The following is a 26,046-nucleotide window of genomic DNA, read 5'->3' on the forward strand; positions in this document are numbered from 1 at the left end:
TTACAACCTGGTTTGTAGCCAGATCTAAATATAACCTCTGTTTACTGTCAGCATGGATAATTAAAGAATTGTTGAGTCTTTCGAGATAAGGTATCCGCCTTCATGTACTGTATTCTGGTACTAGATTGATACAGCAGGCTCTTTTCTGGACATTGTTAAGCCATAGATAATGATGTTTTATACAAATAACATGCACATACCGTGTTATATATCACAGGTGATTATTAAGTCCTGCTGATATCTCAGCTCCAACTGAAATCAGAGAGTAGCTAAAAGGAAGTTAAAAATACCTAAAATCATTGTTTGTAATTTGCTTTAATTGTGGACCTAAATAAAGATCCTCAAACAAATCTAAATAGGATAAGAAAGTAGTAGTTTTAAAATACATAACTAGAGCTCCCTTGGAATTCTTTAAGTCATACTACTAGTTGAAAAAGAGCAGACTCTCAGTCTGAAATGCCTATTAGGATTAGATGCAGTACAATCCACCGGTGAAATTCATTTCACCTGCATAAACTCAGAGTAATCAGGCTTGATTCAGAGGGAGTGCAAAGGGCTCAGAGTGGTAAATATCCTTCCCTTCAACCCACCACAACAGCATGGGGCTGCAGGAAATCAAAGGTTTTAACCTCCTGACTATAGACTGGAGAGGGAGCTTCAATGTATTATGCCCTTCATGTCTGATGTATTGGAGCCACTGGATTTGGATAGACATGGGTCTTATGGCTAGCACCAGAATTAGTGGGTAGCAAGTGGAGCAATTGTCTGGGCCTCATGCAGCTAAGTTACATATCTTCAGAGTCACTGTGAGTAAATGTATTACAATAATTTACTCTCTAAAAGTGGAAATAATTCACAATAAAGCAGATGTTTTCAAATCATGGGGTGCTCGCCAGGGGGGGCACAGAGGAACATTGGGGGGGGGGAAGTGCTGACACCAGACAGCTCAGGTTTCAGGCCTTGGGGGCTTTGGCTTCAACCCCGCGTGGTGGGGCTTAGCTTCAGCCCCAGGCAGTGGGGTGAGGGCCCACTCCTTAGTTTCTGCCCTGGGCCCTAGCGAGTCTAACACGGGCCCTGTCCACCACACACTCCTATCATAGCCCTTCAACCTGTCCACCATACACTCCTATCATAGCCACTCCACACCCAGCCACAATACAGTCTTTATGTGGTGCTGAGTGACTTGTGCTGGCTTTCCTCACTGAGGTATATTTTAACTAAAAGAAAATCTTTTAAACTCATAGGCTTGTTTAGTGGGTTTTTGGTTTTTATTAATTGACTCCTTGTGGTGCATTAATATTCACTACATAAAGAAAGGATTCAGAGGCAGCTATTTTATTCAAGATCTTGCCTGGAAAATCTAATTTGTACTGTAGGCCTTCAAATAATACAAGGGACTTTTATTTTTTTCAAACCTAGACAGTCTGAACAAGATCATTAGAAGAATCAATACCTACTGACCTTTTGGGTCCTATAAACTGATTGTTGTTCAATTCTGAGGCCTTTAAAGCTAAATCATATTTTTTTTAAAAATCACCAAAATACTATTTTAAATCTCTTCTATCACTGTACACTGTTACAGATAGTATATTTTGATGCAATACTCTAGTTGAATTTTAGTTTTGCTTACAAATCACAGGAAAATTTAGGAAAGGCATAAGAAGAAAATCCCTATCATGTGGCTAGCTCTAGTCAATGGGATGTCATCCACTGTGGATCTCAATTTAGTTTAAAACAGGCTTAACAACTGTCAATTTGCCAAAACAAGTTTGGAATAACAATGACTCTCTCATCCTGTTTATTGATTTTTAGCTGCTTTATTATGTTTTAAGCAGGGTGCTTAAATTCACACTAGCTTTCAGACATACTTACAGAAAACATAAGGGGATAGAGCTGGAATAGATTTGTCTATTCTAAAAAAAAAGTGTTCTCCATTCAGTTGGTCTTCCTTAATGAAGATAATATTGACAGTAAAACTATAAAATAGAACGTACAAAATATCTGGAGTCTATAAATCTCTTTAAAACAAAAGGGGAGGAAGGAGCAGAGCCTAATGCCAAACTGAGGGGATATGTTTCTCAGTTGCTCTGGTCTCTCGTGTGGGACTTTTATCTAAATATCATGATGAATTTGCTGCCCATATTTCAAATGACTGTGTGTCTGGGATACTTGTCCACAGTTTTGTTCACAATGTCAAAAAGATAAAACATCTTAGAAATTGGAGAGTTGAGGGGGTTCTTTGTTTTTGTTTGTTTCTAAATCCACTAGATGTCTCCTCCCAGCAGTGGCCACCTTGTCACTCTCCCAACACTCACATTACCTCCTTGGTCTGTACCACAAAACTAAGAATTCAATAAAAATTGTATGAGTTGTTTACCACAGACACTGAAGTAGTGTAGACACTTCAGTTTAACAATAGAGAAGGAAGTGTGAAGGGATGTCTGCTGGACTAGCAGTTTTGGAAACTGAAACTGACAAAATGAGAATGTCATGTTGACAGTAGAGGAGAGGCCAAGCAAGGAGGAGCTAAATGGCAGAACAAACAAAGCTGAGTAAACAGCTAATGAAGGTTTCAGTTGCTTTCGGCAGAAGTGTATGTGGGTTGTTGTTGTTTTTTTAAATCAAGCCTGCCTAAAGTGTCTGAGTCCTGCTCATTAACTGCGTCAGTGTGAAATTCATAATGTGCTGTCCATAGAACATCATGCTAATATTTTTTACCATGTAAGATTTGTGCCATATTGCACCTGACCCCATAACTTTGAATTGATATTATTTTCTACAAATTAAATTATTCCTGCCCTTTTGCATCAAAACCATATGAAACTGTGCATTATTTCTTTTAAGAGGGATAACCCTATGTTAATGAGGGGAAAATTTGGCCTTTATTGTTTCCATTACTTCTCCAACATCCTGAGTTCTCAGAATTTCCTAGCAATTACTTTGAAAGGTCCTGTGTGAGCAGGAGGCCACAACATGGGCAGTCTCTATACTTCTGCTGCTGCATTAGGTGCTGGAGGGCTACTTGATCCAAAAGCTTATGGAAGTCAGTGGAAAGATCCACATTTCTACAATGAGTTTTGATCAGGATGAGTAAAACAGTTCACTTCAAGAAGGACTTACAGACCAATGGCCAGACTATTATATTTATAAAATGAGCTCCCTCTGGGACAACCTAGGGAGAGAGAACCTGAGTAAAGAAACATCAGTAGCAGCATATTACATTTCTTTTTCACTCACCCTTCAATGCACCAAAATGGCTTTTGTATAACATCTATTACTGCACAAAAGGTAGTGTTTTCTAACCCATTTCATAGCCAAATGCAACCACCATCTTGAAATTTTTTGTAAGAGAAATTTCTGAGGTGCGGTTGTCCAAAATAACACAATAAAATTATCCATGCAAAATTTTACAAATTTGCACAGTGGTGTTTACTTTGTAAAAAGCCATAACTGTTTATACTCTTCCTGCTCCATCAGTAAAAAGGAATTATAAAAACATCTTCACCCAATAAGAAATCTAGCTGTTGTACTCAATTGTGAGAAATTAAACAAATGCTGGTAACCATGTCGTTAAAAATAAATGGTTTTATTGTACTGATTTTTTTTCTTTCAAGCTCATCTAGACCAACTCATTATCTTGCCTGTTAGCAGATACTGAAGGTAATTTAAATGTTCAGTCTCCTATTGTAGTTGTCAATTTTGGTAGTGAGCTTATACGCTGAGTTCCATCTTGTTTGCCAATTTAGTATCCTAAATTGAATTTTATATTATATGGTTTACTAGAGATATGTAGGTGTAGTTTTGGCCTAATCTATGCTAGGAACAAATACGTTTCTAATGTTCAAATTGAAGGACAATGAAGATGAAAACATTTTTCCAAGAGTATGATGCCACATGCTGTCATCTCATAATGTTCTTTTCCTTCTTTTTGTGTTCCTTATCCAATTTCGACTGTCTTCCTTTCACTTCAACTTGAAGAAAGCCTCTTAACACCATATTTCTTTTATGAGTCATCAAGAGATAATGGACAACAATCTAAACACAATTCCCAGTTTTCTCCTGTGACTCATTTGTTACATTGTACATATGGTGCAGCCTTGTTGCCTGTGTTTTTTTTTCTGTGAGCAGAATGAATGACTTTCAGAGCTCCATTGCTAAAGCTCTGAGAGCTCACCCTTTCCTCCCCTGTTCAGCAGACACATTGCTTTTTATAGTGCATGTTGGTGAGATGCCTACACATGTAAGCACACAGGCTAGGGAGAACAGTGAGGTATTTGCCACCCACTGTCCATCCATGGTGTGATGGGGTATACAGATTCCACGCTGGACAACAAGGAGTTGTGGACTCAGGTACCCCTGCCCCATTGCACCTGTGAGAAATTTCAGGATTGGAGGGAGAGAGGGCTGGCTGAAGGAAGAGCTCTGAAGGTCACCACTGCCCAGTGGCCCTCCTTGAGGAAAGGGAGGGCCTGATACTGACTCACCTTGAGTGGGAACCATTCCCTTCTATTACCTGTGAACTCAGTTCAGGGCCATAGCCCAACATACACCCTCTGAAGGAAGAGAGCCTTATTCCAATTTTGGAATGAATGATTTGTGTTAATTCCCTTTGTTTCTGTTCATTGACTATCCCAGAGGGGAAGAGACTTTAAAGTGGCCTGGCTGGAGGAGTAAGACACAGGAAAAGGCAGACCACCACAGTGCCAGAGCAACTGTCATCAGGAAGTACCAGACAGGGAGAGAGCTGCTACTACATGCCCAGTCACCAGAAAGTGCCAACAGTGAGTCAACCCCTTCATAATGGGTAAAAGATTACCATAATTTATTGAATGTATTCATTTTTAAAACAAATTTAGAACATCCTAGAATCCAATAATGTCTACTGTAATGCTATCTACTGCATTGTCCTTGGGCTGCTTGTGTAACTCCCATTAACATCAAACTAAGTTTCACTACATATCACGTGAAGAATAGTGCCCTAAGAATGTCCTTTATCACTTTTTGGAAAAATATGAAATGAAATTGATGAATTTGTTGAAGCGATAATTCTTTCTGCTGATTCCCACATTCTTGGTAATTTTGCATTATTTTTATTAACTGGCTTTTCCCTTACCATCTACCTCTTACAACTCTCTTTTGTTTCTCCTTAAATACCGCTCTCTCATCTCTGCCCATTTACCTCACAGTTCTCTATTCAACTCTCCTTTTTATTTTTTTCTGATCTGAACTCATCTCTGATATTGGCACTCACCATGCTTTTCTGAATCCTTAAGCCTATTCCTTATTATTATTGTTGATAAATCATTATTTTAAATGTGGTGGACATTTCCAAGTGGAATGCATCCATCAGCTGTTAAGGCACAAGAATGTTTGCCGAACTTGATTTTGCTATCATATTTCATGTAATCAACACTGCATGAAAAGTAATAAAAGTAATTCAGTATATTCATATAATAATAGTACAAAAGATAATAGTAAAAATATCAGTTGAAATGTACAATTTAAATAGATGCATTCTGTAGCCTGGTAGAATATATTGCTGAATTATAATTTGTTTAATGTGCTCATATATTCCTCTATCCCCATTAATACTGTTAGCATCTGAAGAACTACAGTCTTGAAGGTTGCTGAAGAATGACAATGTTTTGTTTCTCATTAGCATCATCTATTATCTTTGCAACAGCACTGGAACCAGAGGAGAATATAGAAACATGTAGAGTAGGATATCATAAACAAATTATGACTTTGTGTAGGAAGGAAAGAGATGTAGGATCTACTGTATGAGTCAAGAAATATAACATTGTGGCACAGTGCTTTTCACTTTTGTTGGGAAATGAATCTCCACAAAAGGAGATTGTCATGTCTGAAGATTTTCAAAGTCTTGTTAGCACTAATTCTTCCAGCAAACTTCAGTTCCTTTTGAAATGACCTGCTAATTTCTCATCCTTGAATGTGAGGTGCGCCAATTTACAACTATATTTGGAAGGTCTTTAACTAGATTTTGATATTCAAATCTGACATGCGCTTTGACCTTCATTGCAGCTGTTCTAATTGTATAGGCTTTCTGTCCTGTAATTTGACACACTGATTACATGGGATCAAAATTTCACATGGGAGACAAAGTGTAGGTCTACATTCAGTTAAAAACCCGTGGCTGGCACGTGTCAATTGACTCAGGCTCATGGAGCTCGGGCTAAGGGGCTGTTTGACAGCAGTGTAGATGCTTGGCCTGGAGCCAGGGCTCTAGGACCTTGCAAAGTGGGAGGATCCCAGAGCCCAGACTGGAGCCTGAGCCCAAATGTCTGTACCACAATCAATCAGCACCTTAGACCGAGCCTTGTGAGTTCAACTCAGCTGGCACAGGACAGCCACGGGCTTTTAATTGCAGTGTAGACATACCCTAACTCCATAGCCATGTTAATTAATGAAAGGGCCATCTTAAAAGTGCCTTTTAGTCTTTTGCTGTGGCTGTCTGGCTGTTCAGTTGTGTGTGAGTGCCCGCCCTGAACGTCTGTGGATGCTACGTTGGAGCCCCCTTCAAGAACGAACACTGTCCAAGCTATAATAAGGAAACAGTTGCCCCCTCATGCCTCTTTCAACTGCAAGACAGAAGTATTAATCTGTTAATTTATTAGTCATGAGTGATGTATGTAAGTGAGATGAAGGTAAACTTATTTCAACTTATTTCTTTCCATATTTGTTCTGTATGGGGCAGTACTTTAGCAGCCAGCCATCATTGATTGGACAGTATCTGTACAACAGTGTTTTGAACAAATTCTACTAAAGATAAAACTTCCCAAACATTACTTTTCTATAAGATGCTTCTCCCCAATTCTTTGAATTTATGTTCTTCAGTACTACCCCATCTCTGCCATAGTAGTGTTTGGTTTCACCATTAAGAGAATCAAAACAGGCGTTTTAGTATTGAAACTGGTTGTATAAAATATTTGAACTCCACAACCCTCAAAGGTTTTTATTGCATGTTTAGTAACAAGTGGAAGGAAGCTGAACTTTTTTTTTTCATAACAGGAAACATTGCCGCAAATCTAGTAAAAATTAAACAAGTGACATTAGACAAAGGAAGTTAATGAGGTTTGGTAACTTCATGTTATTGGAAGAGTCATGTATTTTTCTGAGACTGTTTCCAAAGAGACAAAACAGTTTCCCTGTACAAAGCTCAAGGAAACAGGTTTTTGGACTGGGAACCTGGAATGTATACAGAGGAAGAGAATAGATAATTGGTGATTGTTGGTGTTACTACATGGGAGGTTGAAGTATATGAGGGTTTGTGTTTGGATCAATGGATCATTTTAGTTGGGTAAGAAACCTCTGGAGCTCGTGAAAAGCATGGACCAGCAAAAGCACCAAGAGCTAGATCCACAAAGGGCAATGCTGAGTATTGCACAGCCTGCCTTTTAGGCACCCCACCACCCACTGAAAACCCCAGCCTTGAGTTACGTGCCCAGGTTCACCACACAATTCAAAGGGACAGTTAGGCCACTGAGAAAGTGATTCACAGAACCTAGCAAGCAAGTAAAGAACTGGCTTAACTACTCAGTAGAAAATGATGAGGAGTGGGGTTCAGTCTAAAATCTGTCCCCTCAAAGTGACTTAAGTGCCTAACTCAGGCTCCTATTTCTACTTTGGATTCATAGCTGTGAACCTTCTCCTGGAATCAGGCACGTAAGCCAGGTCAGCCCTTTTCCACAAACAGCAGAGAGGCCCGCCCTCTGATTATAGCACTCAGCTGGCATGTGTGAGAACCAAGTTCATATACCTGTTCCAAATCAGGCACAGCATGGATTTCAAAACAGCTCTCCCACATCCCAAGTGAGTGCCCTAACCACTGGGTTATTGAGGATTCTGGAACGCATATGTACCTTAAAAAATATTCCTGATTTGGTCATCCTCAGCTGTCTTGTGTGCAGATTAGGCATGATTTGAGCCCACAACTGTTTCTGTGACTTCACTCCAGGAGGGTGGCTCTTGACACAAGTGTATCATATAGATTCTGGCAAAGGGAACTGGTAATGTGATATTTTGGCTTCGCCAAAGTTTCACTCTAGCAGGCTGGTAGTGTCCAAAATTAATTGCCATCTGGTGATCTCTGAGAAATGAATTGGTCTCGGTCCATTTCCTTGTGGAAAAATGCCTAAACCACAAAAATGCAAACATGTGTCCCTCACTGGCATCATTGACAGCATGAGGAGGGGTACCAAGGACTGAATGAATATGGGGACTGAATTATCCCTCTAGATGAGGGATGAGTCACATTGGCTTGGCACTGTGGGGAAGATTGTCTTGCTCTTTCCATGCAGGGAGAAAAAGAGAGGACTCCAGGGCTATCAACATGACACTTTTCACCAGATGAAAATACTTACATCTTCTTTTTAAAATACATCCTGTTTTATAAACTTGACTTTTGATATTAACAAAAACAAAGGGGATTTTTTTTCTAGAGTAATTTCCCAGGTTCCTTAAATGGGTGGCGCTTCCAATGAGACCCACTCTGATGGAGCCAGAGCCTGCATGCATTCTAAAGATCCCTCACATTTCAATCTGAAGCACAGATATTTCAAGGCTATTTCTCACATATAGTGTATCACAATGTTTCTCTTTATCTAAGGAAACTATGCTAAAGAAGTGCAATGCCATAAACGTAATATGAAAATAAATGGTTCTTCAGGGCAACAATGGCAGTGGGGAAAACATCCTTATGTCAAGTACAGCCAAGATAGTACTCAACAGCTTGCTCCACAAAGCATCTCTAGAAAATTCTACAAAGACTCCCAGCAAGATGTAGAGAATTCCACAAGTCCCACCACAGGGATCCAATATCACTGAGCAAATAGAACTTATTCAAATGTTGTGCCTGCTGCGGGGCCTGGAAATCTGCATTTGATGCATCTTGCCTATTAATAGTTCAACTGCTGTTTGCAAATGTTGTTTTCAGATCTGAGTACCAAGAACTCCAGTGTATAGGATTGTCTTTTATCCAATAAAATATAATATTGGTCAAGATTTGTATCATGTAATATTCTATATTCACTTTTTGATTAAAAAGAATAAATTATAGGTTGGTTGAGAGCCAGCATTAATCTTCCTTATTACTATATTTCATTGGAAAAAACATTAAAATATCTAAGAATCTTTTTGGCATATAAATTACCCTTTTTGAGAATTTTATGTCACAGATAAACTGTGAAATTAGCCATTTTTTTGCCTTAATCATTCATGCAGCTTGACAACATTGATTTATACAGAGCCCTAATTATCCATGTCCCAATAGTTTCATATCAATTACAGAAGATTCATGGTTTAAAATAAAAATCTGATAATAAAAGAGTCCCAATTTGGTTTTATTAATGAAAAGTTTTTGTTTTTTTTTAATTTGACACTGGTAGGAGAGAAGATGGGAGTTATCCGGCTCTGAAACCTAAAAGAATGTGTTACAGCTTTCTAAAGCATCAAAGAGTAACCTAATTAGGACCAACATTTTCAAACTTTTGGTCTGTTTTTTCAGGGGTGCCAAGCATTCTCCATTCCTACTCAGGTTAACCAGAGCTATGGGTACTCAGAACATCTGCAAACCACTGACTGAGATGCATAACTGGGCTAACACCCCAGTCCAGTTAAGCACATATTTGACTTGAAGACTAGAAGTGTCACTGAAGTCAGTGGAGCTAAAGTTCAGTATATGCTTAAATCCTTCCCACTGAAATCAACTGAAAGTTAGATGCCTAAATGCCTTTGAGGATCTGGGCCTTGGCACCTAGATTTAGAGAGCTTGAGAGTTTTGGCCTTTGAGCTTACTCTAAGGAAATAAAAAGCTAGTGCATTAGTCTGAGGTTTCATCTTTTAAAGACAAATTGTTCCATCCCTAGATCAGGCATGACACTACAATGAAACAAGTAGTTTAAGTTGATATAATGAAATCGAAAGAATGACTTTGATGCACAGTAACATTAGATCCAGCAAATTGGATAGCAACATGCTCTGCTGGCTTAGACTTGCTGGAGCCCAGGGCCAAAGCTGAAGCCTGAGCCCCACCACCTGGGTCTGAAGCCTGAGGGTTTCTGCCCTGGGTGGTGAGGCTTAGGTTACAGTTTTCTCCCTCTTCCCCCCCATGGGACGGTGGAGCTCGGGATTTGGCTTTGGCCTCCGGTCATGGGGCTTGGGTGGGCTCAGGCTTCGATCCCCACTCCTGGGGTTGTGTAGTAATTTGTTTGTTTTGTTTTGTTGTCAGACGTAGGTCGTGGTGCAATGAAGTTTGAGAATTCCTGGTATAGAGAAACCTGATGCACAAATGGTGGCCAGACTATATCATGAATCAGAGAGAATACAAATGGTAGGAGAGATGAAGAGATAGTCTGAGGCAAGTCAACAGAAACTTTTATAAACAGAGAGGGCAATTCTGAATACACCCCGCAGCAGAGTTCTCTTGCATTTTGACAATCATGTATAAACATTCCAACAGTCCTGATTATACATAGCTCATAGAATGAACCATTATATATCTTCCCTGCTACTACTTTTCTTGTCTGGAACCATATTTCCTGCTTTCATTTTTCCCATATACCACTTTAAAAATGTGTTATAAAACAGACAAAAGTTTATTATGGTATGCTATTCCAGTTTTATTAGTGTCTAAAATGCAACCCTGTGATTTGTTTGGCAAATGCATTCACGTACAGTTGTAATATTGTATTGTGCTCCTCGGGTTAACTCTCAGATTTATAATTGAAATTGGCATTCTGTTTAGATGGAGCTATTTAGAAATAATCACTGTGGTAATAAAAAGTGCTCTCCGAAGAGATGGAATTTTCTAACTTCTGATCTTACAATTTCTAAATTCTTCAAAAAAAAATCTTTATTTTAGGAAAGAATATCTATGTAGCTCTACAAAACAAACAAAAATAGAAGCAGTAAGAATAATGATTTTTAAATACCACTTGTACCTACTTCTCTCATTCCCCAATGTCCTTAATTCTGATGTTTGAATTACAGTCAATGGAATTTATAAAGAGAATACAGAATATGAAGCTTTCACAGGAAACCATCAATTTATAAGACTAACATTGTGATATTATATACTCATGTATTGATTTTCTATAAACGTTAAGAGCTAGATTTCATTACAAAACCCCTGTAAAGGATGACATGTAGCTGTGCCATCCAATGAGCATCTTGGGTAAGGAGCTGGAGGCTCAGACTACTGCAATCCCCTCCTTGCTCTGGGGGACAAGTGAGAGCTGCAATAATTTGCTACTGGCCAATAAATGTTAGGAGGAGCCACTGCTATATCCATTCCCTACCCCCTCTCAATCCCCCTGATCTGGGGAAGGAGTAATAGTTTCCTCTGCACAGGCTTGTAGTCCAGGTAACAATCTAGACCTTGAATTTGAAAGAATATAAATATATAATGTATAAATGTGCTGTACAACACACAGGTTTATATAGTGCCTAGCATAATGGGTTCTTATCTTGACTGGGGTCTCTAGGCATTACTCTATTAGAAATAATAAATAATAAGCATTCACAATAATTAACAATGTTAATTTTCAGAAGAAAGTGTGTATCAACCTGTTGCCTTTTTTGAATTTGATTCCCTGTTTAATAATTCTAAACTAGACCAGCAAATCTAGTCCAGAATTTTTAAACCAATAGCCAAATTCATCCTCACTCACCTGGGATGTGGGAGAACTGAATTCTCCACCTGTTCCAAATCAGGCAAAGCATGGATTTCAAAACAGCTATTTGGGGGGAACACACCTCAAAATATTTCTGATCTGGTCATGCTCAGCTGTCTTGTGTGCAGATTAGGTGTGGTCTGAGCCCGCAACTGTTTCTGTGACTTCACTCCAAGAGGGTGGCTCTTGAGACAAGTGTATCATATTATAGATTCTGACAAAGGGAATTGGAATTGTGATATTTTGGCTTCTCCGAAGTTTCACTCTAGCAGGCTGGTAGTGTCCAAAATTCATTGCCATCTGGTGATCTCTTAGAAATGAGTTGGTCTCGGTCCATTTCCATGTGAAAAAATGCCTAAATCACAAAGAGGCAAACACATGTGTCCCTCACTGGCATCATTGAAAGCCTGAGGAGAGGTACCGGGCACTGAATTACTCCTGAGATAGTCCCGCCAGATCAGGGATGAGCCACATTGGCTTGGCACTGTGGGGAAGATTGCCTTGCAGGGAGAAAAAGAGAAGACTCCAGGGCTATCATCATGACACCTTTCACCAGGTGAAAATACACTTACATCTTCTTTTTAAAGTAACTGGTTCAATTGGCTTCAGTGCAAACCTTGCAGACACAATATTTCTGAGAATTGCAACACTGATATCCTCAAAAACAAGGTTCATTCTTATGTAACTGTTCTACGCTTGGCACACTAGAATGTATATGACCCATTTTCTCTAGAAATTCTCTTTGGCTTGTCTCTAGTTCATCTCACAGTAATTATGGGGACTGGATTGCTAGTGGGACTAGTAATGGCTATATAGTCTTTCATTGCTAAGTTACTGCTTCACATCTAGCACAGTTGCTTTCTGTGTCCCATTCTGGTCAATGATAACCTGGCCTTTGTCACCTCTTCTCTGGACTACAGCAATGCAGTATATCTGATTATGTAGCCATCAGCCTTTAGAAAACTCTGAGTAGTACCGAATGCTACAGTACAGGTGTGTCACAACGTAGGTTGCCACAAGCACATCAGATATGTCCTCCACTCTGGACACTTGCTTCCTATAGAATATTGAGTTGAGTTCAGAATTTGTCCTTACCTTCAAGGTGCTCAATGGCCTGGGCCCGGGATATCTAGGAGGTGGCCTAAATCCCTGGAGTGAGGACTGTTTGACAGCTCTACTCCTCATGCACATCAGACATTTTTATCACAAAGACAATGCTTGTTTGCGCAGACGATAGAACTTTCCCATCTCCCATTCCAAATGCAAGGTGCACTTCTTTAACCTTGCCTTCTCTCATGTGTGTATCTATCTATATATTTAAAATGCTTCTAAAACATTACACAACGCACACAAGGCCTTCTCTCCAGCTGCGAGGATGAAAGAGAAACTGAATCACACATGGACAGATATTAGTCATTTCACTCAACACCCTACTGGAAAGCACATACAGATATTATGGTGATGATGCTGGTACATGAACAAGAATAGAATAGAAAGGTCAAAAACAGTACTGTCAAATGTCCACGGGAAATGAGTTTGATGTCAGTCAAGGTCCAATAGGTACATAGGTGACACACCACAATTGGCACTCTTGCTTACGGTCTCAGCAAAGACACCCAGTATTTGATGGATGTGGGGAGTTGAGAGGTCCTTGGTAGGGCACTGTAAGGAAGCCTGCCCTGTGGCTGCCTGTGTTCTGTCTGTTCTGTAGATAAATATTCAGGGCTATCAGACATATTGCATAAGCCCTAAATTCACATTTTAGAGAGCAACTTTCTTTCCTTCCTTTTATAATCTCTCATGTATATGTTTGCCCTGTAGCCCGCTCTTCCCCTTAGCTTCCTGCCAGTGACTAAATTCTTGATTATTCCAGCTAATCCTGTCTTATCCCTGTGTCCTTAATATATCAATACCTTACTGATTTCCCACTGGCACTTGGCTTGCTCTTTGTTTCCTGAACCCTTCTACAATTCCCACTGGTGCAATCATCATATTACTTCAGACATGACTTGTTATCAGCAGATTTTAGCAGATAAGTGTAAAATTTGGCTAGCCACATTGAAGTACAGGCTACAATTTCCCTGTATTTCCCTCTTCTTTGTAAACATTTCCTTTCCATATGTATGAAAAGAGAGTGTCATTTACTCACTATGGAACTCAGTTAATACTGTCTTTGTGGAAGTGATTTTACACAGATGTCTTGCCTGCCTTCTAATGCCTTAACCAGATTTTCCTGCATGGCCATTAAACACTTCTATATTCAAAGTTAAAATAATTACTAACCTTCTTTAAAAAGGCTTAATAGGACAGTGTTATTGGTATTGCATACCTTGAAAATAAAGCAAGATCCCAATATTAATTCCTGAGTTTCTGTCTTCTCATTAACATAACTATCTCTTACATTTGTTCAAATCTGACAGGAAGAAGTTCTCAAATAGCTAATACATTGTTTCTTGTTAGCTACTGTCAAAGTTAGACTCAGGACTCACAGTTTGTCAGACCACTCTGTTTTATTAGCACAGCGCTCTGCTAATAACACCCAGATAATGTGAGCACCATGCAAGACACAAACTATCTTATTTATACAGATAAAAGGGTGAGAACTTAACAAGAGAACAAAGGAAGCAGAAGCAGATAAGTTTACCTGGGCTAGGCATGCATATCTTATTTCCTTACTAACTATTACCGATCTTCTGTTAATGGTTCGCCATTAGCACCATTGTTTATGCCTAATGTTTCTTTTCCTGGCACCTGTATTTCAACATTTCTTATTTCTGCTTAAAGGTACATATAACATTTCTTTAATCCATTCTTATTTTTACCATATAATTCATTCTACTTTCACACTACACTAGACAATGCAGAGCTATAAAGGTTTTTTTTTTTGGGGGGGGGGGGTGGTATTGTAATCTTGTCCATCTGCCTCTCACCCCTATTCCACACCATAGCCTCCCTCCCCCTCCCTTCCTCATACTGACTCCATCTCCCCTTCCTGATTACCCTCAACCCTCTACAGTTCCCACCAGCTCTACCTGCTCCTCTTCCTCTCTCCACCTCAATCTCCCCCCTCTTCCTGCCAGCACAAATCCTGTCTTATCCACATCCTGCTCCTCACCTCTTGTGACATCTGGCACACCCGGGCCTTCCCTCCATCCCCTCCCTTACCACCTCCCACACCTGTCCCCCCACCTCCATCCCTCTGGTGCCACCATTCCTAAAATCACACCCATCCCCCTCCTTCCCACCTCCCTCTTCCCCTTCTCTTGCTGTCTCTGGAGCATCTATCTATCTCTAGAAAGATCACAACCATTCATGACCTCTTCATATCACTCTCCCTCCAGCTTCTGGTTTTCACAGAGACCTGGATCCCTTTGTCTGCCTCTGCCTCTGCAGCTGTCCTCTTACAGAGGCTTTTCTTTCTCTCACACTCCCCACCCTGGATCAGATCATGGTCAGAGTGATGGACTTCTGCTCTCCCATTCCTGTTGCTTCCAATCCCTCCCTTCTCCCCCTTCCATATCTTTCCCCTTTTTTTGCACTACATCTGTCTTTCCTTTCCTCAACCCCTCCATGTTACTGTCATCTATCATCCTCCTAGCTTCTCTCCACACCGTTCCTCTGATTTGGACTCCGGGCTTTCTATCTTCTATCTTCATAATGAATCAGACCCCTTAGCTTCATATTTCTTTCCCCTCACGTCTTAATTTATCTTGCAGCCCTGGTTCAGCTCTCTCACTCACAAAAAAGGGACATTCGCTTGACTTGATCTTCACAAAGCACTGTTCTCTCTGATCTCTCTGTTGCTGAGTTCTCCCTTGCTGACTAGCTCCTGGTTTCTTTCAGCATTGCCCATAAGCCACCACTCATACTTATCCCATTGCCTTTCTGTCACTTCCAGTCCATCAGTGTTGACTTCTCACTTCTAAATGTTTCTCACCATTATGTGCCTCCACTCAGCCCTCATAGGTTGCAAATGGCTTATTGGAACTAAGGAAGTTGAGACAGTCACATTCCTGAAATGCTCAAACATGTCAAAATTATGGCCTCCTACATCAAAGCTATGTTTTGTGGGGGGATATCTCAGCTTGTTCTCTGGGCCCAGAATATAATGTCCTCTGTCTCTTTGCATTGCCAGGATCTTTGGCTCCCAAATGTAAAATGATGCTGCCAAGATGGCAGGAGCAGAACCCCGGAGAGGTAGGGGAAGGTGGTGAATGGCCATGGAGGTTTGTTCTCAGGGATAGAGAAGAGAGTCCAGGAGCAGTTTGAGTCCCTCAGGGAAAGGGAGGAGTGGTCTCTTCAGCAGCCGGAGAGATTTATGAACCATTTTGTTCAAGATGAGGCACAGGGAGGAGAAGAGTTGGTTTAGGGCAGAGGAAAATTCCTTAATGGAATGGCTAATGGGGCTAGCCTGACAGAGTGTCAAGATCCCAGTACTTGCCCATCCGCTGCTTCCTCCTCCTCCTTCTGCCACTCTGGGTTGTGTTGAGCCTGGAGATCCTCTGCCAAATACCCCTACAACCAGACAGGAGGACAATGATGGGTCTGCAGGAGTCCCGGAACACTAGCACGTACTGGCCCTGAAAGCCCCTCGCAGGACATGTCCCCACATATCATGGAAAGCCATTATCCTTCTGTCATTCACCCTTTCCAATGAGGACAGGCAGGGCATGGGTGAAAAGAATTAAAGTGTGGATGGTGTTCTTGGTTATCATCACTCCATTTTTTAAAAAATGTTGTATTTTCAAAGTATGTTTTTCAAAAATGTTCTAAAGAAAATTTCACATTTGAAATTGTTTAAGGGTTTAGTGGTTGCATATCTTGCATGCACTGTTTTTTTTTACCCTTTTCTAAAAAGTAAATTTTCTACCTCAAAGTTTCAGTACATTTCATATTTTTTTAGCCGTAAGATTCTTCTTCCTGGGTATGGTGAAGTGAAGGTTCACCATTTTTTGGCTTGGGAATGGGCCTTATGGCTTTTAAGTAATGTAATGGTATAACGTGTACAAAATTTGGTGCCATAACAGGGGAAATATTTCTGAATCTCTCCCCAGTGGTCACAAATATCTGAAGTCCTAAGGATACACAGGAGAAATGGGGAAAGTGGAGTGTATATTTTCTGTGCTATAAAAACTTCTTCTGATTCTCAATATAGTAGCTATCTTACACATATGTAGTAAAGGGTGGATCAATTCTTAATGCCTTTGTTGAACATGTTGAAATTATTTTTAAAGTACCATATCAGCTATCTCACAGTTTCTGTCAATACCTGTCACAAACCCTCCTTCTGCCCATCCACCCTCCCCCAAACTTAAAGTACTTTCAAGCAGACCTTGGATTAGGGGTCTCTAACAGCTGTGAATTGCACTTGGCAATAGTGACGATTCTTAGTCAATAATTTAAAGCAACAATCCCACATAAACATGTTACAAACCTTTATGTAATCCCAATAACAGAGGTTTCAAAACTGTGACTTGTGTAAAATTTATGCAGGCACACTAATGACAGAATTTGTCTCCATCATCCAGGAAGACCCCCAGACCTTAAACAGTTCTCAAAAAAGTACAGGTAGGGATTACAGGAAGCAGTGACTTCTATTATTCAAGTAAGTACTTTGAAACTCAGTAAGTGCTAACAGTCCTTCACCTGTTCAAAGTGAAACCAGAAACCATTGTGTAAATTGTATGAAGTGGGGGCTCCTCATACTGTTGTAAATGCAGTTAGGGAGATAGGGGGAGAAGGGGAAAGGCTGAAACTGTTCACCATCATCAGACCCACTCTGTTGGTTTTCTTTTTAAATGAATCACACATGATAAACTGGCTTACTTTCAGGTGTCAATAGTGAGAAGGACAAACACATTAAACAATGAATGTTTAACAATATGGCCACCACCTATCAGAGAAGAAAGACCAACCCCAAGGTGATGATAGAGTGTAGGTGCCCTGTAATAATTGGCTTTGCAAATTATTGCAATGTGAGATGCAGGAACTGATGACAAACTACAGTAACAGTCAATCAAATGGGAACACAACCCTTAAAAGCTATGTAGGCCCATAAGTATGTAGTATAGTCCCTCATGTACGGTTAAAGCAGATGCACAGAAAGGATGTAAAGGTGTGCCTCAGATGTCATCCTTTGCCTTCCTGCTGTGCTCACTGGTATGAGAATAGCAGCAATCAATGTTCTCTGTCAAATGTGACATAACTGAATTTTCATCGTCCCTCATGGCTTGCCATCTTTAATAAGTCAGAGATTGCTGCTGAAATGGCATCTAGTATCTCCCAGAGTGCCACCTTCACTGAAAAAACCTTTTTCCCACAAGAAAGAGCTGGAGACTATCATCCAACTGATCCATTACTTTGACCCAGTTTTTCAGTTAAACAAGCAACAGGCTATGTGATCTGGAAATGCCTTCAGCACAGGTGTAAAGGCAGGGAAAAGTACCAACAACACACAACAAAGTTATTCCTAGAGTTGCCTCCCTGTTGTGCACAGAACCCTGGGATATGACCACTGAAATGGTAGCAGTAACCTTGCATACCTAAAGCGGCAGCATGAAATGCAGGGATGCACATGTACGCACCATTATACTTGTGTCTATCCCAGCACATATAGACACCCAGGTGTGAACAGGGGGAGCATAAGTGAGCATGAACAGGATCCAGTACTTGGATATGTGTACCAGTCTAAATGGCCTTATAGGTTACACCGTTGTCTGTATGGTTACAATGTTGCTCTACTGCTAGGATGTGTTTTAGTCTCCTAACAGGTATATGTCAATATGAAAGTCATGAAATCTTATTGATTAGGTACAAGGCTCTTGCAGGTTTTTTGATGTGCTTGAATTAATTCCATTAATTATTTATATTCTTCAGGTGGTAGAAACAAGTCTTCAATTTCTGTGCTGACAGTCAGTCAGTGATCAGTGTTCCAATGAGCCAAATTTACATGACGGATTTGTGCTAAAAATTTACTTTGAATTATTTTGAACTTAGTCTAAAAAGGGGCACACTGACTAATGTATGAGCCTATTGGAAAGGGGGGTCTAAACACATCCCTAAATTCACAGCCTCTTGAAATATCAAAATAACAAAATCTGTCCTCATTACATCTGTGAACCCCAGTGTCTTCAAGTCCAGCGACCTGCATGCTTATACATAAACAAAGGCAGAAATTGATTTTTAGATTATATTATACATGCCTTTTCGGGGTGTCACCTGATGTGCTGGGGTCCCACTGCTTCCACCTGTTCCACCAGCCTGGGTTTCCTCACCCTGTCCCAGCTGTGCCAAGTCCTCAAGCCCTCTCTAGCACACACACAGGTAAGGGCACACCCAGCTGCAGACAGACTGAAATCAGTTGTGTGGGAAGATTCAGCTTGGGGATTTACTCAGCACTCACGTGCATACCTCCTTTGGAGTGTAAACCCAAAATAATATTGTCTTGTGCTATGTAGAGAGAGCTACACCGTGCAAACTCATAAAATCACCCCCTCCCTCACCCTACCAGGACTCATGAATTTTATCCACATTTTTGTTGCATCAGGTTGTGATCCATGTTTAGGAAGGATGCACGCTCATTTCTGCTTCTGAATTTGCCTTTTCATGCATAAACGTTGAGGTTGTCTCAGAATAAGGCATCCTTTGCAGACCTGTTAGGTCTCCTGTTTTTCCCAGGAAAATCCTGATTGTGTTTGTTCTTTCATGGTCTCCTGAATCACCTAGGGAAACAGGGTTATTTGACAGGACATAGGGTTAGATGCTGTACCCACAAACACTCCTACTCACTAAGGTCTCAGCTAGGTTGAAACCAATGAAACTTGATAAGGGATTTTTAATCCAGTGCTTAGTAATAACAGACTGGTGAAAACCCTTAACATTTTTTAATCAGCCTTTTCCTATTAGAAATATGAGTCTGGGCAATTTGGAGGGTAGGCAAATAAAGATTTAATATTTAAAAGAATACAATAATATATTATATTCACTAAAGGAATATAGAGGGTATATTGTTGATAAACCACTTGTGAGCAGCTGAAAAAATCTATGCACTGTATAACAGTGAACAAGTATACATCTAAAGTGAATTTAGGCAAATGTAGTTTGGATACAGAATAAGTTACAGTTCAAATGTCTTTACTGTTGTTACATCAAGCTTTAATAAGCCTCGTAATTGTTTTTTGATGCCAAACATATTGGTCAGTGAGAGACACACAAATAGATCAGGTGTGAGTCAAGCAGCAGTATTGAGACTGTGATGTGTTGCATTTTCCTGTTAACATTTTACAAGGGATAGGAGATGAAGTGTCATTAAGGTTAATGGGGAACTATTAGATTTGAATGCCTTGGTATATACCAAAACTAAAGAGGAATTCTACCTTAGTAAATAAACAAACAAACAAAAGAACTTTAACAAAAGAATACTGGATACATTTATTTTGTCAGAAGAGATGGAGTGATTTGATAATACTTTTTGGATACACCGAAAGCAGTAAAAACAGTTTGATTTAAACACAGTTGAATTGGCAATCTCAGATTGCTTGATAGTGTTGTCCAACTAAATCCAAAATAAACCTCCCTTTCTGACCAAGCATGGGAAAATATCAGTAAATGGGATTCCTAGATCTGAAAATACTTTATATAGAAAAGCAAGGCTACAGCAGCTCTCTTTTCTCTCTCTTAGAATTTAATGTATCTTAATTCTGAAGTTTAGGTACCTAAACAAAATTTAAATATCTATTATTACTATATTTTTTTTACTAGTTAAATGGTGAAGATGTGGGTTAAACCCACAGGGGGATATAATATCAAACTCCTTGACTACTGGCACTAAAATGTCAATTAAATAAGGAAGATCAAAGTAAATACCAAATCTGGTATAAAAATAGCAGTTTTTGTCAGTGAGTTAGATTAACTGTATGTAAATAATGGAATGATGTTCCCATGGATCCCAGCACTTATGGGAATTGAAGGAATCAAGCTGCTGAGGAAATTAATGGAACAAAGTCTGTAAACCTGAACGTTTCAATAAGTATGGACAAATGCAATGAACGACATTGATTTAAATGTATCTGATAATGGAAAAATTGGACTATAGCATAGACTATTACAGGGTTTCTCAAACAGGGGTTGCCGCTTGTGTAGGGAAAGCCCCTGGCGGGCTGGGCCCGTGTGTTTACCTGCACCGTCCACAGGTCCGGCCGATCGTGGCTCCCACTGGCCACCGATCGCTGCTCCGGGCCAATGGGAGCTGCTGGAAGCGGCGTGGGCCGAGGGATGTACTGGCTGCCGCTTCCAGCAGCTCCCATTCGCCCAGAGCAGTGATCAGCGGCCAGTGGGAGCCACGATCGGCCGGACCTGCGGATGGTGCAGGTAAACACACCGGCCCAGCCCGCCAGGGGCTTTCCCTACACAAGCAGTGACCCCTGTTTGAGAAACCCTGGACTATTATATAATAAGCCCTATAGCACTAAGAAGAATAAAAGCAGGATTTAGAGAAGAAAAGTGGAGATAATTTTCACTTTTTAGGGGCCTGATCCTACAACTTTTCGGGTGAGTAAATCTAATGCAAATATCCCACTCAGTATACATGTAAGGATTGCTCACATGAACAAGAATTGCAGAATTGGGGCCTAGTAGAAAGCTTTATCCAAAAGCTCATTGAAATTAATTTGAGTCTGTCTGAGACTTCACTGGGTCTTGGATTAGGTCTTTAGTGCACATTGTTTGTTTAATAGTAATCTAAACATAATTTTCAAAACATAAAAGTTAGACAGGAAATAAATGTCAATTCATTAAGAATATACAGTAGGAAAGTATCTCTTTGCTGTATAATATAATTGACATGATGCTTCACAATAAACAGCAATGAAGACAAGAATAAATAATAAACTTGATATAATACTGGGGAGGAAAAATCTAGTGTTCAGACTGCCCTACTATAATTCCTTATCTTCCAGATAAAGTGCTACTGATATAAGCAGAAAAACCTCATTGCATCTTGTAAATATTAATGGGCTGTAACTACCCCAAAACAAGAATGATAAGGACATAATTAAACAGCAAGCAGCTGTAGAAATTAACTAAAGAAATCAAAAGGAAATAATGTAGATAAAACTTTTCTTCTTTTGAAAATCTCTCTACTTTTGAAATGTGTTTGTAACACTTGTTTTTACATATCACTTTACATCAGTTTACTGCTAGCAACCATTTCACTATACGTTGCTCTATACCAGTGTTTCTATAACTGGGGTCTGTGAAGGTACTCCAGGGAGTCTGTGGGTCCCGCTGATCAACTCCTCCCCCTCCCCCCCTCCCAGTGCCTCCTGTACATTGTGGAACAGCTGTTCAGGGTGCAGGAGGCACTGGGAGGAAGTGGGAGGAGCAGGAATGGGGTGGCAGATGTGGAGAAGGGGTGGAAAGAAATCAGGTGGGATGTTGAGGGAAGGGGTGGAGTGGGGGCAGGGCCTGGGGCTGAGTGGTGAGGCTTGGAGGTCCCCGAAAAATTTTAAATCAAAATGGGGACCGTTGGGTTGCTAAAGTTTGAGAACCCTTGTTCTATATGAAGAAAGAGGAACAAAAATCGGAGAGTCAGGTTTTTAAATGCATTTACACTAGTTTCAGACCCTTACACTTTCACAATGACATCAGTGAATTTATTCTGGATTTAAGGCAGGGTTTCTCAAACAGGGGTCACTGTTTGTGTAGGGAAAGCCCCTGCCGGGCCGGGCCGGGCCGGGCCGGTGTGTTTACCTGCCCCGTCCGCAGGTCCAGCCAGTCACGGATCCCACTGGCCGCAGTTCACTGCTCTGGGCCAATGGGAGCTGCTGGAAGCAGTGGCCAGTACATCCCTCGGCCCACGTCACTTCCAGTAGCTCCCATTGGCCCGGAGCAGCGATCAGTGGCCAGTGGGAGCAGCAATCGTCTGGACCTGCAGACGGTGCAAGTAAATACACCGGCCCGGCCCACCAGGGGCTTTCCCTACACAAGCGGCGACCCCTGTTTGAGAAACCCTGACCTAGTCCAGTGTTAATAAGACTTGATAGTATCTCCATAAGAGCCTTATCCAACTAACATGGAAGTCAAACTCCTGAAGACCCATTGGCATGTTGTTGGGTTTTTTTCAGGAAATCATCACTCCACATTCACAATTTCCCTAGTTATCAGCCAGCTCCAAAATTCCCTTTTCTGCATGAAAATCATTGAGAAGGTCTTGGTGAGCCAATTCCTGCAGCATCTTCCATTGTATTGGGTCTCATGCCATGAGCTTCTGACGTGGTCATGTCTAGGAAACAGAATTAATTTTGGTGGTCAATATTGCATTTATTGCCTTCTGTACTCTTTGGAATCGGTAGGGGGAGGGAAAAATATAGCTCGCACTTATTGTTAAAGCAAATAATTCCAACACTAAAAGGGTTAACTAAAAATTCCAGAGTTCTAAAGAAACTTTTAGTTTTGTGATTTGGAAGCAAATTTTAATACAAATCAACAAACATCCATGAAAATTATCAGCCTCAAACGAATTAGCTGTAAAATTCTTTCTTTTTTATTTTTGTTGTGGGAAGAAGGTGGGTGGAGTACAGTGGGAGCTCACAGAACATATGTTGTTGCTCACTATGTAGTGCAACAGGAAACAGTAATTAAGGAAGCTGAGTGAAAGGCATTAACAATATCATCTAAAGCAGTGGTTCTAGCCCATTCCTATACTGAGACCCTATGTTACAACAGGAAAAAAAAGTCTACACCCCCTTCCCATGCCCCTCCCATCTCATCATTAAAAAGGCAGGGTGGTGATACCGCCTCCCCACACACATACACACACACACCTGGGCTTCTTCATGATCCCTTCCTTACCACCAGAATAACGACTCTTATGTTGAGTAATTATGGTCTAAAGCAAGAACTTGTGTAGATCATGACTTCCTAGAAACCACCCATAGAAAATTAAGACTTCAGCATGTTAAAAAAAAAAAAAAGGCTACAAGTCAACCACTCACATTCTTGCTCATATGATACAGAGGTCCCAATCCTGCAGCCTTTCTGAAGAGAAAACTGCCATGAATGTCATTACAAGGGTCCCGTAAGTCAAGACTGCAGGACTGGTGCCTTAGTATGCAGAATATACTGTAACATGGATTACACAATACTTTGTTGTCAGTTCAAATGTGTTTTTTTCAAAGTAGATCATCTGCTAAACCTATCTGTGTGTATAAGGGGTAAGGAATAATAATTAGAGTTGGTCAGAAACTTGCCTGTGGAATAGTTTTCAGTTGGAAAATACTGAATTGACAAAACTGAAATGGTTCATGAGAACTTATCAATATAACTGAAATGTACAATGAAAATGCTTTGGTATTTAATTTCAATATTTCTGAGGAGACATTTTTCAGAAATTTTGTTTGTCAGCAAATTTCAGAATTTTGGTGTGTTGTTCCAATTCAGGATGAAATTTCATAATGTTGGAATTTCCCACAGAATGGAAATTCTGAGTTTCAATCAGCTCTAAGAAAAAGGAAGATTATAGCACTTTTGAAGTATTTTTCACTGAAGCTATGCCTAACATAGCATCTGCTGGCTTTTGGTTTCGTCTTCGCCTTTTGCTTTTCCTCTGTAGGTGTCCTCCAGGTTGTAGAGACCTTCTTTCTATTGGAATTACATATTTAGATTTCAAGTTTCAATTCACACCGTCATTTCATGGAAAGCCACTTCCTACATAAGCAATAGTGCTGCTTTATATCTTTATATATGGAAAAATACAAATTTATACATGGTACACTATCCCAGTACTATTTTCAGATATTTTTTCTGAGTATTTCCTTTTGGAACTCTCCATACGATGGGGGCTTTGTGAGCTTTACCTTCCTCTAAACCTGTAGCCTTTGTAGCCGTCATCAGATTTATTTAACGTTTTTTCCATACTGGAAAGCCTTCTGAGATTGAGGCAATGTGTCCAGTGGTTAGAGTCAGGGGCTGCAAGTCAGGAGACCTGAATTCTATTAGTGACTCTGCCTGACTTGCTGTGATACCTTTTGCACTTCCCTTTTACTCTCAGTGGAAAGAAAATAGCTTTGATTGTCGCAATTACTTGAATATATTACTGGAACAAACTGGTGTGCCTCATCCGTAGCATCTTAAATGCATGTTCCATCATCATTCAGTGGTCTGTTAAAATGGCACAGTGCTAGTCTATATCACTTTTACTGGTGATGCTCATCAACAGTCAATGGAATGCTTTTGAAAAAATCTAAGGAGAGAATGTTAAAAGGGTACCATGAGGTGTGGGTGGGAAGGTGGACTGGAAGAAATTGGCCAGTATAAAGTACCAATATTCAACAGCAGAAGATGATAATTTACTGTTACTGCACAGATATATTTTTGTGACTCTTATCTTCAAGCATATTCTATGAGAATATATTGTTTTAATCTGATACAGAAGTTTTTTTCAGTAACCAGCTGATAACTGCACAGTTTATATTTTTCAAATTTCTTCGGTGAATGTGAATATTTCATATTAGATTTTCAAACAAAAAATAATAAACTCAACAGTGTTAACTGGTAATGATAAAAAGTGTCAATATGTTTATTGTGAACAACAGATTTCCTCATATTTGCTTGCTGTTCTCAGCTAACTTACTCTTGAGACAACTATCCCTTATGCACCTAAGCTATGTAGCTTCAAACACATCCTGGGAAAGCATTTGGTATGTAACAGGGTATCTATTTTCCCCTGTGATTTTAGAAGCCAAGTGAATTTAAGTAAAATTTCTGAGTAGACTCTTCAGCTGGTTATTATGCAGAAACTTGACACACTGAGTTAATGTATTGTGCAGTTCACAAAACTGCAAAAATGTCAGTCTCATTAGGGTTACAGTTGGTGCAGTGTGGGGTCAGAAAAACCTATTGAATTCATTGTGCCATGCCAATTACCATGGTTCCTTTCTAATACTGTCAAAGATGATGTAATGAGCAATGTTAGCAAAGGAATCATTTATGGGGTCAGTTCTACAGTGTTGTGGCTGTAGTAATTACTGCTGTACCAAGCTGAAAATTAAACTCCTTGCACTGACTTCTCTCACCCCACCAGTGACATTTCTTTTTCATTTTCCTTTTCCCTTCAGAATCCACAGATATGAGCTCTTCATTGAGCACGACTTATTTGCATTTCCTTAGCTAAGGTTAAAACCAGAAGACCTGCATAAACCCTATTCACCCTGGTTAATAGAGGAAGTTAAATTACCTATTTTAAATCTAGTTTTAGTAAGTTCCTATGGAGAGTGTTGGATTTAGGGTATGTCTACACTACAAGTTCTATAGCAGAAGAACTGCAGTGCTGCAGCTATGCCTGTATAGTGTAGACACT

General features: G+C 40.1%; 1 long non-coding RNA gene across 3 annotated transcripts in view; it reads left to right on the plus strand.

Moving 5' to 3' along the window:
- LOC120376215 overlaps nt 1–26,046 on the plus strand; it is a 70,041-nt gene that overhangs the window by 25,684 nt on the left and 18,311 nt on the right. The window contains exons 5-7 of one of the 3 annotated variants that reach the window (XR_005587130.1): nt 3,615–3,660; nt 4,636–4,804; nt 10,247–10,629. This is a non-coding gene — a long non-coding RNA (uncharacterized LOC120376215). Of the gene's footprint in view, nt 1–3,614; nt 3,661–4,635; nt 4,805–10,246; nt 10,630–26,046 lie in introns of those variants that run through there. The other 2 variants (XR_005587136.1, XR_005587125.1) reach the window with 2 other exon arrangements.

This window comes from Mauremys reevesii, linkage group 1 (assembly GCF_016161935.1).
Source record: "Mauremys reevesii isolate NIE-2019 linkage group 1, ASM1616193v1, whole genome shotgun sequence".
Taxonomy (NCBI): domain Eukaryota; kingdom Metazoa; phylum Chordata; order Testudines; family Geoemydidae; genus Mauremys; species Mauremys reevesii.